Below are 17,909 nucleotides of genomic sequence, written 5' to 3' on the forward strand. Positions count from 1 at the left end.
GACCCAGTCCTGTCTGCTTTTTCCTTCAGGGCCTCAGTTTCTCCATCACTGTCCCTCTTACCCAGAGGGACATTCTGTCCTGCAGAGCCAGCCTCCAGCAGCGCTCACTCAGCTTTCCAGCCCCACAGGACCTGGCCCTGTGCCCTGGGTGATGAACCTGCAGGTGGGCAGCCACTTGGCCACATGGCACGGAGCCAGCAAGGTGGGCAATTCTGGGAGAGAGAAAATCACAGACAGCTCTCTTTCCACTCTAGAGGGGCCGGAGGTCCCAATTTCCCAGCTTTTCAGCTCGCTTCTGAGCACAGATAGGGAATGGAGAAGGCCGGGGCTGCAATTTTGTGCAATAACTATAATTTCCTCTCTTATCCTCTCTGGTGGTGCCCGTTCCCTAGCCAGACACCTCGTGGTGAGGGAAGGCGGTCTGAGAGCGTCCAGCAAGCTCCCCTTAAACTGGGCCAGGCGGGTGGCCCACACTCCCAATCATGTCTTCCCCTTAACTTCTCTGAAGAAACCTGGGCCTCCCTGCCCTCCGCCATTCCCTCCTCTCCCCCCCATCCCCCAGCATGGCGGGGAGAGCATTTTATTTGTCCCAGGTGGAAATCAACCAGGAAGCATGGGCTGCTGGGAAAGCTGGGCAGGATGACAGCCAGAGCTTGCTCCCTCATGGAGGCAGGACCCCGTGGAGGGCAGGGCAGGTGACCCAGAGTTGGACAAGGTGACACCAGGCCTCCCCTCATTTATTTGGCTAAGTTTATACCTGTGGGGTTCCCAGACCACCCACAGCCCCCTTGTTGCCCCTCTGGGTCTACCCTCCCCCATCTGCAGGGGCCCTGCCCGATTGAGTTGTCTCCTTCCGCTTAGTTCAGCTCAGTAGAGCTTCCTGGTGTTCCTGGCCTAGTGCTTCCACCTGGGTGCTCTGGACGCTGGGACCCGATGCCTTGGGGTGACCCCGGGGTTGGGTGGGACAAGCAGGACTGCTCCACTTGATTGGTTGGGGGAGCCTGGGCCTGGGGTGGGGGTGGGACGGGAGCTGGCTGGGTGTGTGGAAACTTGCCTCCATACCTGCACTTTACAAAGCACTTTATGAGTCTGTGTGGAGTTGGCTGGTGGTAAGGGTGTGCGTGTGTACGTGCATGCGTGCGTGTGTGTGCATGGAAGCATGATGACTGTGGGCTAGGCTCTAGTTAACACCCTTGTTCCAGATCCTGGCTGTTACAAGGTGCTCCTGGGTCCGCAGAGGGCTGGTATCCACTCACTCCCCCAGGGACAAGAGGAAGGGACCCTGGGGACATCCTCAGAGGGTGGGGTGCCCTTGAAGATGACATCACTCTTTCCTCAGGCCCCCCACCCCAACCCTCCAGTCTGATCCCTGTAGACTAGATCTTGGGTGGGCAGCATGGGGTAGATTGTGGATTAAGCTCAGTTCCCAGCCACTCCCCGACCCCAGCGTGTCCCACTGGGTCTTCTGGGGGCATGATCCAGACTGGGACTTGAATTTAGTTGACCTCTAGCTCTCCCTAGCCCCAGCCCTGGGCCCCCAACAGTTGTAAGGTGCCGCTCCTGGTCTTCATCATGGCAATCAACACTGCTTCTTGTCACCTGGGTTGCTGGCAGAGGGGTGTACCCCACTCCTCACTCAGCAGTCAACCCCAGATAGGCACCCACAGATCTCTGAGCTTGGTCCTCATGTGTTTGACGGTGTGTGGGGGGCTTCCCGTGCAGGGGCGTGTGAACCTGCTTGAGGTGTGTGCATGTTGCATCCTGTGTGTGGGTGCATGCATGCGTGTGCACATGTGAGAGACTTGGTGGAGAGTGATTGTCCAGAGAGAGAGATGCCCAGAGTGTGGTCACCCCCCCCCACCCCTACCTCGCCCATCAGCCAGGCTGTGTGACCAGCAGAGAAGTCTCCAGCTCACCTTCATCACCCCTTCCAGTTCTTTCCAGTCCCCCTCCCATGGCTTCTGCCAGGATCTTGGGCCCCAGAGAGGAGCCCCCAGTCTTTAGCCCCTTGGACAGCTCCCCTACCACAGTCCTAACCCCTGTGCTCCCTGAGACCCTTCATAGTAGACAGTCAGGCGCTTCCTGGGCAGAGAAACAGTGGGGCAGCTCATGTCCTCCCCACCTCCCTGGTCAATGTCCCCTGCACCTGGTTCACTGATGGGGACCTCAAGACTGACCGGGGCCTCCAGACCCAGATGACCGCTCTACACCTATCGCAGTGTCTTGGACCCTGATGACAGACACCTGTGCTCCAGGAGACCCCTCGACCCCAGGTGAGTCCCCACAATGTCCCCTCCCCCTGGCTATCCATCCAGGTGGTACACCTGGGCCTCAGAGTCAGACTTCACAGGTGCGAAGCTTGCCTCCCAGATGCATTGCAGCAGCACACATCTTGGGGTCAAAATGGGACAAAAATGCTACCAGACTTCTTGGTGCATTGGCTTGTCAGTGAGCGGGAGAGGCACATGCCCTCCATCGTGGGTGAATGATTTTGCACTTCTGCCCTTGTGACCGAGATCCCTGTGCTCGCCGGTTGCATCTGTTTCTCTCTACTTGCGCCCTTTATCTACCTCTCCCTCTGCTGTCTGTGCACCCATCCCCTGTCTCTCTATCTGGTGCATTGCTCTCTAGCCCACCAGCATTTTGATCTCTAGTCCTCTCTAACTCTATTTTTGCCTGTCTACCTACCTACCTACCTACCTACCTACCTACCTACCTACCTACCTACCTACCTATGTATCTTCATCTACCTACCTGCCTACGTATCTTCATCCATCCATCTATCTATCTATCTATCTATCTATCTATCTATCTATCTATCTATCTATCTATCTATCTATCTAACATCTGTCTAAGCCCTGGTGGCTTAGTGGGCTACACATAGAGCTGGTTAAACCACAAGGTCAGTAGTTTGAACCCACCAGCCACTCCATGGGTGGAAGTTTTACTCCCATAAAAATTTCAAGTCTTGGAAACCAGAAGCAGCAGTTTTATGCTGTCCTGTAGAGTCGCTTTGAGTCAGAATTCACTTGATGGCAGTCTTTTGGGTTTATTTTGCGATCCATCCATCCATTCATCCATCCACCTCTTCTATCTATGTATCTATCATCCATCTATCACTGTCTAGTGTCTATCTAGCCTTCCATCCGTCCCTCCATCCATCTCTCCAGCTCAGTCACATCTCTAGCACATGATGTGTAGAGGTTACGTTTGGCATGAAAACATTCTGTTGCTCATTTTTAAATGGGCCGGGGGTGGGGGTGGGGCACCGAGAGACGTGTGAATGTGAAACCCCAGCCTAAGGCACGCAGGTAAAACTGTTTGCTTGCCCTGGGTTTGCTCAAAGGCATCTGCTGCTCTTCTGCCAGGTTCTCCTGCTCACACTGTTGAGGTCCTCTTAATGCATGCGGGTCCATGGGAATGGCTTGGGGCCCTGGGCAGGGGGCTGGGCAGGATGGAGATGCAAAGGGCACCTGCTTTATGTCTTACCTGGATGCTCAGTCTCCAGGGGGTCAAGACTCAGCCCCCAGGCCTTGGATTCTACCTCCTGCTCCCCCACTCTTGTGGTGGGAGTCCCTCTCATGCCCACCTGTCCCCATCACCTAAGTCTGAGTCACTGTTCCCTGTGACAACCACGTCCAAGTGCTAGTCTCGCAGTTGCTGTGGGTTCCATTGTCGTGTCCACTCGGTTACTCACACCTGTGACCATTGTGTCCAGGGGCTGGCCCGCCACTATGGGTGTCATCCTCTCAGGGCCCCACCACCTCCGTCTGCTCTTCATCATCATCCCGGCCCTGCACCTCATCCTGCCACTCTGGACCCGGCCTCCCAGCGGCATCGCCTGCCCCCCTCCATCACGCCTCTGGTCTCCCTCTGGCCTCCAGGGCCTTGTACACTCTAGGCTTTCATTCATTGTCGCACGCTCAGTGAAGGCCTACTGTGTGCCAGGCCCTCTGCCGGGCATCGAGTAGGGGAAGGCGCCCCCTGGAGACACACGCACCGAGGATGCAGTCGAGCTGGGCTGGGCCTGTGGGACTGGAGGGCAGGGTGGGGCTTGACATCTGACAACTGGGGGGCGGGGAGGAGAAGGAGAAGGATGAAGAGGAGGAGGAGGTAGATGGGAAGGTAGAGGAGAGAGGAGGAGAAGGAGCCGGAGGAGGAAAGGGACCCCAAGACCCGGGTAGGGTGGGCGTGGGCGCCTGTACAGGGAGGTCAACTATGTCCTCGTTCTCCATCATGGGTGGGTCTCCCAGATTGCTTCTATGGTCCCCCCCACAACCACTAAGCCCCCAGCAGGCATTGTAGACCCTGTACAGGCCAGACTCCCGCCCTCAAGCAAAGGAGAGACATTGCAAGTTTGCAGGTGCCTTCTATGGAAAACATTGAGTGACGTGTTTGGCTCTAGATAGTTTCCTTTAGGAATAATAATTTGAAGCCACTAACTGCAGGTGCTGGGGCTCTGGGGCAGGCCCAAGGAACCTGGTGGGCTGATTCCTGAAGGTTCTTTTAAGGGCCATGGGGAGAAAGTGTCAAACTAACCTTTGAGTAGATAAGGGCAGGGTCTGTGGGAAAACCAGAGTCAAGGGCCTCATGGCTTCCGGAAGTCATCTCTTGTTTGACTCATCATCTTCACTGGGGGTCAGGGGTCCTGGCCAGTATCCTGGGCTGCAAGGAGCTAAAGGGAGATTTAGGTTGGGCTCAAGGCCAGATGTCACCTTTGCTAACTCTTGCGATTCCTCCCCAGGTAGGGGGCACCAAAGCTGGTGACAGGTTGGCTCAGGGAGTAACTTGTCTTATCTCTTCTCCTTGCCTAGCCCTTGAGAGGTTTCCAGGCTGAGAGTGAACCCATGGAGGACACCTTGCTGCGGGAAAGGTGAGGACCAGGCCCAGTGTCTGGAGTGGGTGGGGTTTTCGGGGTCAGGGGAGCTGATGGAGGTGGTGGTCAAAGTGGTCCATTTCTGTAGACTCTAGAGCATAGTTTGCAGTCGTGCGCCATGTCCTTGCTCTTTGGGGGCTGTGAAAGGCGCTTTCCTTCTGTAACAGCATGGTGCTGGTGGCTGGGCCTGTGTCAGACCCTGCACAGTGTTAGTATCTATGGTGGGTGTCTGAGCCCAGGGTGCCCACGAAGACCCTGGGTGCCCCGAGACAACAGCCTCAGGCTTGTCTTGCATGCCCCCTTCAGTGATGGGTCTGCCCTTGGCAATCAGCTCAGCTGGGCCATGGGGAAAGGCTGGCCAGCTTCACGAGGGGCTTCAAAGTTTGCAGACTTGAAATACAATTGGCGCCCGCACTTTGATTTGTGTCTGTTTGGGAAGTGGCATGGCCAGGGGCGGGCCCAAGGGCTTCTTGGGAGGAGGTGACCCTGAGTCTCCCCTCTTCGCCCTCATGGGCCTGTCTGTGAGGGTGCAAGACTAACTGTGAAAAGATCACATGACCCTCTGAGGCACTCAGTTCTTCTCGAAGAGGCCACCCCGCCATCAGTCCTGTAGCTGCTTGGGGCCCCTTTGGGCTGTCCTGGGGGCCCGGGGACTGATGAAGCTACTTGTTGGAAAGCGTAGGTGGGGTTTGCGGAGCAAAAGGTCCATCCCCATGGGCTCAGCCCTTCCTGACAGAGGCCCCATGGTGCCTGCTGTTGTGAGTTACCCTGAGCAGAAAGTCTGTTTTTTGGGGGGGTGTCTCTGGATCCGTAGGACTTGTGGGAGCATGGTGGGGCCTCACTAGAAGTTGGGGCAGTTGGAGGGGACAGGATCGAACCTTGGAGGTCCCTTCAAGGTGCTTCTCCTTGTCCCCTGCTCCCCACGATTGGCCTATTTCCCAGGACATTGTGTGTGTGTAGGGGGGGAGCAAGGAGACTCGGCTGGGGCCGGGCCCTGCAGAGATGCAGTGGGTGTGCCACCTGGGCTGGCAGTCCTTTGCTGTCATGCTCTAACCACTAGCAACAAGCGTGCCATCGGCTGCCCCCATGCTTCTGGGAGGAGGGTCACGGCCCATAGTCAGTAGGTGGGGGGTGGGAATGGCTTCATCCAGGTGTTGGTGGCCAGTTACCCAGCTCCTCCATGATGCCTTTCTTCTTCCCCTTCAACCACACGCAGCCCCCGGACCCTCCTCCGGCCCCTGCCGCCTCTCCCTGCCTGGCCCTTCCTCTCCTTCCATAGTGTTCCCAGTTTCCTGGCGGGGAGGGCCTGGGCTGGGCAAGGCTGCCCCCCTCGCTGAGCGCTCGGCCAACCTCTGACACATGGGCCAGAGGTGGTGTGATGGGGGCAGCCTGGGATGTGGTTCTCAGAGAAGCCCCTGCTACCTGCACAGGCAGATGCGGCAGAGAAGGGTGCCCTGGACCGAGACCCTGGGAGAAGGGTCTCCTTGAGGGGCCTTGGTCTCTACCCAGGACTGTTGATGACCAGGAGGCCAAGGCCCCTCTCAGGCGGCCTCTTACTCTCGACAGACATCTCCCCCCGCCCCCACCCACTTTTTCTTCAACTTTCCTGGCCATTAGTCAGACCTTCCCACAGGCACCTCTTTCTGCCCCTTGGACCAGCCCTGCCCAAGCCCGATGTCCCGGTGTGTTAGACCCCACACCTGGCAGGCTGCCACTGGGTCACACCTCTGCACTAGAACCATCCAATTAACCCACTAACCAAACAGGCCCTGGAAGCCAGCCCAGGGGCACATGGTGGGTGGGTGACAAGAGGGTGGGCCTTGGCTCAAGTAGAAGCTTGGCATCCATGCCTCTTCCCCTCTTTCTTTCCCCCTCCCCATTTCCTCGGCCCCTCCTTCTCACCCCTGCTCCACACTGCCCCAACTCAGCCTTTAGTTTGCAAACCATTGCCGGTTGTGGTGTCAGGATGAACCTGGTAGCCCTTGTTGGGTTGAGGGTGAGGACCCTGGTGAGGGATCGTCTGAACAAAGGCCAGGAAGGAGGGTGGGGGGGTCTCTGTCTGGGCTCTTGCTGGGGGGAGGTTTGGGGTTAGATGTGTGATCAAGATGCCATCATGGAAGACTATGACAGGCCCTTTGGTGGCCTTTGTTCTGCCAGGATGCCCAGCCCGTACCGCTGGGGGACCAGTAGACCAGACACAGCATCTTTCTCCGCTCCACTGGGGATGCTGCCAGCGCCCAGGGAGCTGCTCACAGCTCTCATTTCTCCGCTGCCCCTCCTCCATCTCTCTCCTTCCTCCCTTCTCTCTTACCTCCTCCGTCTCCCCCCACCCCCATTTTCCTCTTTCTTCCGTTCCTCCCTCTTTCTGCTCAGCCTTATCCCACACTCCCTTCCTGGCCACTGCTCCTCTGCTTCCCTCCTCCTCTTACTGCCTTTCCCCTGCTTTCCCCTTCCTTCCCAGCCTTTCCTTCCTCCGCCACCTCTCACCGGGCTCCCCTCTCTCTCCCTTCCCTCTCCCTCCTCTATCATCTGTCACCTTCTCCCGAGTCCTTTCTCCTCTTTCCCCATGTCTTTCCCATCCCTCCTCCCCCTCCTTCTCCCTCTGTCCCTCTCAGCCCATATCCCCTTCTTCCTCCATCTCAGGCCTTTCTCTCCCTCCCTCATCTCCCCTTCCTCCTCCACCTCTCTGTCTCCTTCATCCTATCTCAGCCTTCCTTCTCCATCCCTCCTCTTCCTCCGCTGATCCTCCTCCTGCTTCTCCATTTTGCCCTCCATCCCTTCCCGCTCCTCCTCTTCTATCCCTACCTTCCTCCTCCTCTCCCTCTTCTCTATGGTCCCTTCCTCTATATCATCCCCATCTCCGTCCCTCCTCCTCCCACATGTCACTTCTCTTTTCTCCTCCCTCCGCTTTCCCCCCTCCCCTCCATCTCGTGTCCTTCTTTGCTGCCCCCTCCATCCCACCCTGTCTTCTTCATTGCTTCTCTCTTCCTCAATCTCTCCTCTCTCTCTCTCCTCCTCCTGTCCCCTTCTCTCTCCCTCTCTACTCTCCATCTCTCCGGTCACCCCTCCCTTTCCCACTTCTTTTCTCCTTTCTCTCCACTAACTTTTCCCTGGCATCTCCCTCTCTTCCCTTCCACATCTATGATTCACCTCGTTTCTCCCCCAGTTCTCCCTCCTCCTCCATCACTTACCCCTCCTCGACCTGCCCTCCTCCGCCTCTCCCTTTCTCTCTCTTCCCTTCTTCCATGCCTCCTCTCATGCTCCACCTCTCCCCTTCATCTCTCCCCCTCTTCCACCTCTCTCCTTCTCCTCTCTCCCCCTTCCTCTGTTTCTTCTCTCTTTCTCCATCTCTCCCATCTCCAGTTCTACCCCCTCTTCCAACTCTCTCCTCTTCAAGACTCCCTTTCCTCTGTTTATACTCCCTTCCCCCTCGACCCCCATCTCTCCCCTCTCCATCTCTCCTCTATCGCTCCTCCTCTCTCCCCCTCCTCCATCTCTCTGCCCTCTCTTCCTCTCCCTCTATCTTTCCTCTCTTGTATCCATCTTTTCCCTCCGCCTCCATATCTTTCCTCTTCATCTTTCCTCTTTCCCCATGTCCCCTCGCTTTGCCCCTCTCTCCCCATCTCTCTCCCCTACATCTCTTCCCCACTTCTATCGCTCCCTCCTCTATCTACTCCTCCATTCCTCTCCTCCTGTCTCTCCCTTCCTTCAACTTCTCTTCTTGTCCTCCCTTTCTATCTCTTTCCTCTTCCTCCTCTACCCCCTTTTCCTCCTCTTCTCCACTCCACCTCCCTCCACCTCTCCCACACCATTTTCCCTTCTCTACTCTCCCCCTCCATCTCCCCTCCTCCCTCTGTACCCCTCTTCTCCTCCATGCTGCCTCCCCCTCCATTTTCATTCCTCCTCCGTATCCCTAACTTCTCTTCTCTCTCCCCCTCCTGTTTCTCCATTTCCCCCTCCATCCTCACCTTTCTCTTTGAAGCTTCCTCTCCCCTCACTCCTATCCCTCTCTCTCCCTTCTCCTCCATCTCTCCTCTCTTCCCCAACACTATCCCCCCCCTCCTCCTCCACTGTGCATTTCCTCCTACTCCCTCCCTCCTGGGTCTTCTCTGCTCATTACTCCCGCCCCTCTCCACCTTGCCCTCCTCCTCACTTCTCCCCTCTTTCCTCATCACTGACCCCCAATCTCCCATCTGCCGGTCCCCCTCCCTCTGTGCCCCTCCCTCCATCTCTCTCCTCCCTTCTCATCCCATCTCGCTCCTCCCCTCTGTCTGCCCCTCTCTCCCCTCCATTTCTCTGCTTCCTTGTCCATTTCACCTCTGGTTTTGTCATCCTCCCCTTGGCCTGCCTTTCGTCCCTTTCTCCATCTCCCTTTTGCCCCCATCCTTCGTTGCCCCCCATCTTCCTTTTTCTCCTCCTCCTGCCATTTTTCATCTTTGCCCATCTCCTCTGCACCTCCACCTCTATCTCTTCCTTTCTCCCTCCTCCTCACCCTCCCCATCTTTCCCCTCTTCCTCCATCTTGCTTCTCCTTCTACATCTTTCCCTCCATCCATCCTTCCTCCATCTCTCTTTCCTCCTCCTCCTCCCCTCTTCCTCCATCTTGTTTCTCTTTCTACCCTTTTCAGTGCATCCATCCCTCCTCCTCCACCTCTCTCTTTCCTCTCCTCCTCCCCCCTTCCCTCTTCCTCCATGTTGACTCTCCTTCTACATCTTCCCCCATCCATCCCTCCTCCCCATATCTCTCTTTCCGCCTCCTCCTTCCCTTTCCCCTTTCCTTAATCTTGTTGCTCCTTCTGCATCTTTTCCCTCCATCCATCCCTCCTCCATCTCTCATTTCTCTTCTTCTGCTCCCTTCCTCTTCCTCCATCTTGACTGTCCTTCTACATTTCCCTTCATTCATCTTTCCACCTCCATCTCTTTCCTCTTCCTCCTCCCATTCCTCTTCCTCCACCTTGTTTCTCCTATATCTTTCCTTCCATCCATCCATCCATCCATCCATCCATCCATCCATCCATCCATCCATCCATCCATCCCCTTCCATCTCTTTCCTCTTCCTCCTCCCCTTCACTCTTACTCCATCTTGAATCTTCTTGTACATCTTTTCTTCCTCCCACCCCTCCTCTTCCATCTCTCTTTTTCCTCCTCCTCCCCCTTCCCACTTCTTTCAATTTGTCTCTTGTACATCTTTCCCTCCATCCAAGTCCTCCCCCACCTCTCTCTTTCCTTCTCCTCATCCCCTTCCCTCCTCCTCCATGTTGACTCTCCTTTTATATATTCACCTTCATCCATCCCTCCTCCTCCATCTCTCTTTCCTCCTCCCCTTCCTTCTTCCTCCATGTTGACTCTCTTTCTTCATTTTTCCCTCCATCCTTCCTCCCCATATCTCTTTCCTCCTCCTCCTCCCGTTTCCCTTTTCCTCCATCTTATTGCTCCTTCTGCATCTTTTCGCTCCATCTATCCCTCCTCCATCTCTCTTTTCTCTTCTTCCCCTCCCTTCCTCTTCCTCCATCTTGACTGTCCTTCTACATTTTTCCTTCATTCATCTCTCCTCCTCCATGTCTTTCTTCTTCCTCCTGCCATTCACTCTTACTCCATCTTGCCTCTCCTTCTACATCTTTCCCTCCACCCATCCTTCCTCCTCCATCTCTCTATTTCCTCCTCCTCCTCCCCCTACTCTCTTCCTACATCTTGACACTCCTACATCTTTTCCTCCATCCATCCCTTCTCCTCCATCTCTTCTTTACTCCTCTTCCCCCTTCCCTCTTCCTCCATGTTGACTCTCCTTCTACATCTTCCCTCCATCCATCCCTCCTCCATCTCTCTTTTCTCTTCCTCCCCTCCTTTCCTCTTCCTCCATCTTGACAGTCCTTTTACATTTTCCCTTCATTCATCCCTCCTCCTCCATGTCTTTCCTCTTCCTCCTCCCCTTCACTCTTACTCCATCTTGCCTCTCCTTCTACATCTTTCCCTCCACCCATCCTTCCTCCTCCATCTCTCTATTTCCTCCTCCTCCTCCCCCTACTCTCTTCCTACATCTTGACACTCCTACATCTTTTCCTCCATCCATCCCTTCTCCTCCATCTCTTCTTTACTCCTCTTCCCCCTTCCCTCTTCCTCCATGTTGACTCTCCTTCTACATCTTCCCTCCATCCATCCCTCCTCCATCTCTCTTTTCTCTTCCTCCCCTCCTTTCCTCTTCCTCCATCTTGACAGTCCTTTTACATTTTCCCTTCATTCATCCCTCCTCCTCCATGTCTTTCCTCTTCCTCCTCCCCTTCACTCTTACTCCATCTTGCCTCTCCTTCTACATCTTTCCCTCCACCCATCCTTCCTCCCCCATCTCTCTATTTCCTCCTCCTCCTTCCCCTACCCTCTTCCTACATCTTGACACTCCTACATCTTTTCCTCCATCCATCCCTCCTCCTTCATCTCTCTTTCCTCCTCCTCCCCCTTCCCTATTCTTTCAATTTGTCTCTTGTACATCTTTCCCTCCATCCAAGTCCTCCTCCATCTCTCTCTTTCTTCCTCCTCTTCATCTCCTTCCCTCCACCTCCATGTTGACTCTCCTTTTACATATTCATCTTCATCCATCCCTTCTCCTCCATCTTTCTCTTCCCTCCTTCCCCTTCCCATCCCGGCCCTCTTATTCCATGTTGTCTCTTTTTTCTACATCTTTCCCTCCATCCATTCATCCTCCTCCATATCACTTCTCCTCTCCCTTCCCAATCTCTTCCCTCCTCCTCCATCTTGTCTCTCCTACATCTTTCCCTCCATCCATCCATACTTCCTCCTCCATCTTTCTATTCCTTCCTCCCCCATTCCCATCTCTTCCCACTTACTCCATGTTGTCTCTTCTTCTCCATATTTACCCCCATCCATCCCTCCCTCTACATCTCTCTCCTCTTCCTCCTCCCCTTCCCTCTTCCTCCATCTTGTTTCTCCTACATCTTTCCATCCATCCATCCATCCATCCACCCCCCTCCATTTCTTTCCTCTTCCTCTTCCCCTTCACTCTTACTCCATCTTGAATCTTCCTGTACATCTTTCCCTCCTTCCATCCCTCTTCCATCTCTCTTTCCTCCTCCTCCCCCTCCCACTTCTTTCAATTTGTCTCTTGTACATCTTTCCCTCCATCCAAGTCCTCCCCCACCTCTCTCTTTCCTCCTCCTCATCCCCTCCCCTCCTCCTCCATGTTGACTCTCCTTTTACATATTCACCTTCATCCATCCCTTCTCCTTCATCTTTCTCTTTCCTCCTCCCCCTTCCTATCTCTCCCCTCTTATTCTATGTTGTCTCTTTTTCTACATCTTTTCCTCTATCCATTCATCCTACTCCATCTCTCTCTTCCTCTCCCTTCCCAATCTCTTCCTTCCTCCTCCATCTTGTCTCTCCTTCTACATCTTTCCCTCCATACATCCATCCTTCCTCCTCCATCTTTCTATTTCTTCCTCCCCCATTCCCATCTCTTCCCACTTACTCCATGTTGTCTCTTCTCCAGATTTACCCCCATCCATCCCTCCCTCTACATCTCTCTCCTCTTCCTCCTCCCCTTCCCTCTTCCTCCATCTTGTTTCTCCTACATCTTTCCATCCATCCATCCACCCATCCATCCCCTCCATCCCTTTCCTCTTCCTCCTCTGCTTCCCTCTTCCTCCATCTTGACTCTTCTTGTACATCTCTCCCCCTTCCATCCCTCCTCCTCCATCTCTGTCTTTCCTCCACTCCTCCATTTCCCTCTTCTTCCATTATGTTTCTCCTTCTACATCTTTCCTCCATCCAGCCTTCCTCCTCCATATGTTTCCTCCGCCTCCTCCCCCTTCCCTCTTCCTTCATGGTGATTCTCCCTCTACATCTTTCCCTCCATGCACCCCTCCTTCCCATCTCTCCCTGTTCTCCCACCTCCTCAACTTTCCCTCTTCCTCCATCTTTTCACTCCTTCTGAATCTTCCCTCCATCCATCCCTCCTCCATCTCTCTCTTTACTCCTCCCCCTTCCCCATCGCTTCCTTCTTTTTCCATCTTGAGTCTTCTACATCTTTTCCCTCCATCCTTCCCTCCTCCTTCATCTCTCTCTTTCCTCTTCCTCCTCCCCTTTCATCTTCTTCCATCTTGATTCTCCTTCTTCATCTTTCCCTCCATCCATCTCTCTTTCCTCTTCCTCCTCCCTTTCTCTTCCTTCATCTTGTTACCCCTTCTCCATCTTCCCCTCCATCCATCTCTCCTCCTCTATCTCTCTTTCCTCCTCTACCTCCCCTTTCCCTCTTCCTCCATCTTGACTCACATTCTACATCTTTCTCTCCATCCCTCCATTCTCCTTCTCTTTCTTTCCTCCTCCTATTTCCCCATCTCTTCCCTCTTCCTCCATCTTGTCTCTCCTTCTATAGCTTTCTCTCCATCCATCCTCCTCTATCTCTCTTTCCTCATCCTCATCCCCTTTCCCTTTGCCACCATCTTGTCGCTCCTTCCTCATCTTTCCCTCCATCCCTCCTCCATCTTTCTCTTTCCTCTACTCCTTCTCTTCCCTCTGACTCCATCTCTTTTCTCCTTCTACATGTTTCCCCTCCATCCATCCCTCCTCTCTCTCTCCCTTTCCTCCTACTCCCCCTTACCTCTTCCTCCATGTTGACTCTCTGTCTAATATTTCCCTCTCTCATCAGTCCTTCTCATCTCTCTCCTTCCTCCACCTCCTTCCCTTTCCCTCTTCCTCCATTTTGTCACTCCTTCTGCATCTTTCCCTCCATCCATCCCTCTGCTTCCTCCATTTCTCTCTTTCCTCCTTCTCCTAACCCTTCCCTCTTCCTCCATGTTGACTCTCCTACATCTTTCCCTCCATCCCTCCCTCCTCCCCATTTCTCTCTCTCCTCATCCTCCTCCACTTTCCCCTTTCCCTCTTTCACTATCTTGTGGCTCCTTCTGCATTTTCCCTCCATCCATCCCTTCTCCTCTATCATTATCTTTCCTCTACCTCTTCCCCATCTCTTCCCCCTGACTCCATCTTGTTTCTCTTTCTGCTTCTTTCATTCCATCCATCCCTCCCTCTCCATGTCTTTCCTCTTCCTCCGCCCCTTCCCTCTTCCTCCAATTTGACTCTCCTTGTACCTCTTTCCATCCCTCTTCCTTAATCCCTCTTTCCTCCTCCTCTTCCTTCTTTCTCCATCTTGTTTCTCCGTCTACAGCTTTCCCTCCATCCACCGCTCCTCCTCCCCTTTCCTCTTCCTCCAAATTAACTCTCTGTCTACATCTTTCCCTCCATCCATTCATCCTTCCCATCTCTCTCTTTCCTCCACCTCTTCCCCTTTCCCTATTCCTCTATCGTCACTCCTGCATCGTTCCCTCTATCCATCCCTACCACTCCATCTCTCTCTTTCCTCCTTCTCCCCTTTCCCTCTTCCTCCATCTTGTCACTCCTTCTGCATCTTTCCCTCCATCCACCCCTCCTCCTCAGTCTCTTTCCTCCTGATGCCTTCCCCATCTCTTCCTTTTTACTCCATGTTGTCTCTACTTCTACATCTTTCCATCCATCCCTCCCCCATCAATTTCCTCTGCCCCTCCCCTTCCCGCTTCCTCCATCTTGTTGCTCCTTCTGCATCTTTCCCTCCACCCATCCCTCCTCCTTCATTTCTCTTTCCTCCTCTCCCTCTTCCTCCATGTTGACTTCCTCTACATTTCCCTTCAACCATCCATCCTCTCCCATATCTTTCATATTCTCTCCTTCCCTCTTCCTCCATCTTGATTCTCCTTGTACACCTTTCCCTCCATTATCTCTCCTCCATCTCTGTCATTCCTGTTCCTCTTCCTTCATCTTGATCCTCCTTCTACATCTTTACCTTCTTCCATGGTTCCTCCTCCATCTGTCTCTTTCCTCCTCTTCCTCCCCTTCCCTTTTCCGCCATCTTGACTCTCCTTCTACATCTTTCCCTTTATTCATCCCTCCTCATCCATCTCTTTCCTCTTCATCCTCCCCTTCCCTCTTCCTCCATCTTGATTCTCCTTCTACATCTTTCCCTTTATTCATCCCTTTTCCTCCTCCCCTTCACTCTTCCTCATTATTGTATCTCCTTCTACATTTCTCTCCATGTATCATTCCTCCTCCATCTCTCTCTTTCTTCCTCCACATCCCCCTTCCCTCTTTCTCCATCTTGATTCTCCGTCTACATCTTTCCCTCCATCCATCCCTCCTCCTCCATCTTCCTTCCCTCTTACTCCATGTTGACTCACCTTCTACACCTTTCCCTCTATTTAACCCTCCTCCATCTTTCTCTTTCCTCCTCCCCCTTCCCCATCTCTTCCATCTTACTCCATGTTGTCTCTTTTCTACATCTTTCCCTCCATCCATCCCTCCCCCTCCATCTATTTCCTTGGTCCCCCCCCTTCCCTCTTCCTCCATCTAGACTCACCTTTTATATCATTCCCTCCATCGTTCCCTCCTCCTCCATCTCTCTCCTTCTTCTTCCTCCTCCCCTTTCCTCCGCTTCCTCCATCTTGACTCTCCTTTTACATCTTTCCCATCATTTATCATTCCTCCTACATTCTTTCCTCTTCCTCCTCCCCTTCACTCTTTCTCCTTCTTGTCTCTCTTTCTACATCTTTCCCTCCATCCATCCCTCCTCCATCTCTCTCTTTCCTCCTCCTCCCCTTCCCTCTTCCTCCATCTTGACTCTTCTGTATATCTTCCCTCCATCCTTCCCCATATCTCTTTCCTCCTCCCCTTCCCCAGCTCTTCCTTCTTCCATCTTGACTCTCCTTCTACATCCCTCCATCCTTCTCTCCTCCTACATCTCTTTCCTCCTCCTTCTTCCCCCTGCTTCCTCCATGTTGACTTTCCTTCTACATATTTCCCTCCATTCATTCCTCCCCATCTCTCTTTCCTCCTTCTCTCCCTTTCCCTCTTCCTCCATCTTGTCACTCCTTCTGCACCTTTCCCTCCATCCATCCCTCCTCCATCTCTCACTTTCCTCCTGACCCCTTCCCCATCTCTTCCTTCATACTCCATGTTATCTCTTCTTCTACATCTTTAGCTCCTTTCATACCTCCCTTTCCATCTATTTCCTCTGCCCCTCCCCTACCCTCTTCCTCCATCTTGACTCTCCTTTTACATCTTTCCCTCCATTATCTCTTCTCCATCTCTCTCATTCCTGCTCCTCCCCTTCCTCTTCCTTCATCTTGACGCTTCTACATCTTTCCCTCCATCCATCTGTCCTCCTCCATCTTTCTTTCCTCCTCTTCCTCCATCTTGACTCTTCTTCTACATCTTTCCCTCCATCCCTCCTTCCCATCTCTTTCTCCTTCTCCTCCCGTTTTCCTCCTCCTCCATCTTGTCACTCCTTCTGCATCTTTCCCTCCATCTATCCCTCCTCCATCTTTCTTTCCTCCTCCCCTTCCCCATCTCTTCCTTCTTACTCCATGTTGTCTCTTTTTCTACATTTTCCCTCCATCCATCCCTCCTCCTCCTCCTATTTCCTCTGCCCCTCCCCTTCTCTCTTCTTCCATCTAGACTCTCCTTTTACATCTTTCCCTCCATGCTTCCCTCCTCCTCTATCTCTCTCTTTTCTCTTTGTTTGCCCCTTCTCTCTTCCTCCATCTTGATTCTTGTGCATCTTTCCCTCCATCCTTCCTTGCTCCTCCATATTTCTCTTTCCTCCTCCACCTTCCCCGGCTCTTCCCTCTTCTTCCATCTTGACTCTCCTACGTCTTTCCCTTCATCCTTCTCTCCTCCTGTATCTCTCTTTCCTCCTCCTCCTTCCCTTTCCCTCTTCCTCCATCTTGTTTCTCTTTCTACCTTTTCAGTGCATCCATCCCTCCTCCTCCATCTCTCTCTTTCCTCCTCCCCTTCCTTCTTCCTCCATGTTTACTCTCCTACATTTTTCTCTCCATCCTTCCTCCCCATATCTCTTTCCTCCTCCTCCTTCCCTTTCCCTTTTCCTCCATCTTGTTGGTCCTTCTGCATCATTTCGCTCCATCTATCCCTCCTCCATCTCTCTTTTCTCTTCTTCTGCTCCCTTCCTCTTCCTCCATCTGACTGACCTTCTACATTTCCCTTCATTCATCTCTCCTCCTCCATCTCTTTCCTCTTCCTCCTCCCATTCACTCTTACTCCATCTTGCCTCTCCTTCTACATCTTTCCCTCCACCCGTCCTTCCTCCTCCATCTCTCTATCTTGCCTCTCCTTCTACATCTTTCCCTCCACCCATCCTTCCTCCCCCATCTCACTATTTCCTCCTCCTCCTTCCCCTACCCTCTTCCTACATCTTTCCCTCCTCCATCTTTCCTCATCCTCCTCCCCTTCTATCTTCTTCCATCTTGACTCTTGTACATATTTCCCTCCATTCTTACCTCCTCCATCATCTCCCTCTTTCCTCCCTTTCCTCCCCTTCACTCTTCCTCTATCTTGACTCTCCTTCTACATTGTTCGCTCCATCGTTCCCTCCTCATCCATCTCTCTCCTTCTCCTCCTCCTCACCTCCTCTCTACCTCCATCTTTTTTCTTCTTTTACATTTCCGTCCATCCATCCCTCCTCCATGTCTCTCTTTCCTCTTCCTCCTCCTCCCCTTTCCATTTCCTCCATCTTGTTGCTTCTTCTGCATCTTTTCCTTCCATCCATCACACCTCCTCCATCTCTCTTTTCTCTTCCCCTCTCCCTTCCTCTTCCCCCATCTTGTCTCTCCTTCTACATCTTTCCCTCCACCCATCCCTCCTCCATCTTTCTTTTCTCCTCCTCATTCCCTCCCTTCATGCTTTCTCTCCTTGTGAATGTTTCCCTTGATCAATTCCTCCTCCTCCATCTTTTTCCTCTTCATCCTCTCCTTCCTTCTTCCTCCCATTGCCTCTCCTTGTACATCTTTCCCTCCATCCATGCCTCATCCTCCATCTCTCACTTTCCTTCTCCACCTCCACCTTTGCTCATTTTTCATCTTGGCTCCCTTTCTACGTTTTTCTTCCCTTCCATCCCTACTCCTCCATCTCTTTCCTCCTCCTCCCCTTCCCTCTTCCTCCATGTTGACTCTTTTTCTCCATCTTTCCCTCCATCCCTC

This window comes from Tenrec ecaudatus, chromosome 14, assembly GCF_050624435.1.
Source record: "Tenrec ecaudatus isolate mTenEca1 chromosome 14, mTenEca1.hap1, whole genome shotgun sequence".
Lineage (NCBI taxonomy): Eukaryota > Metazoa > Chordata > Mammalia > Afrosoricida > Tenrecidae > Tenrec > Tenrec ecaudatus.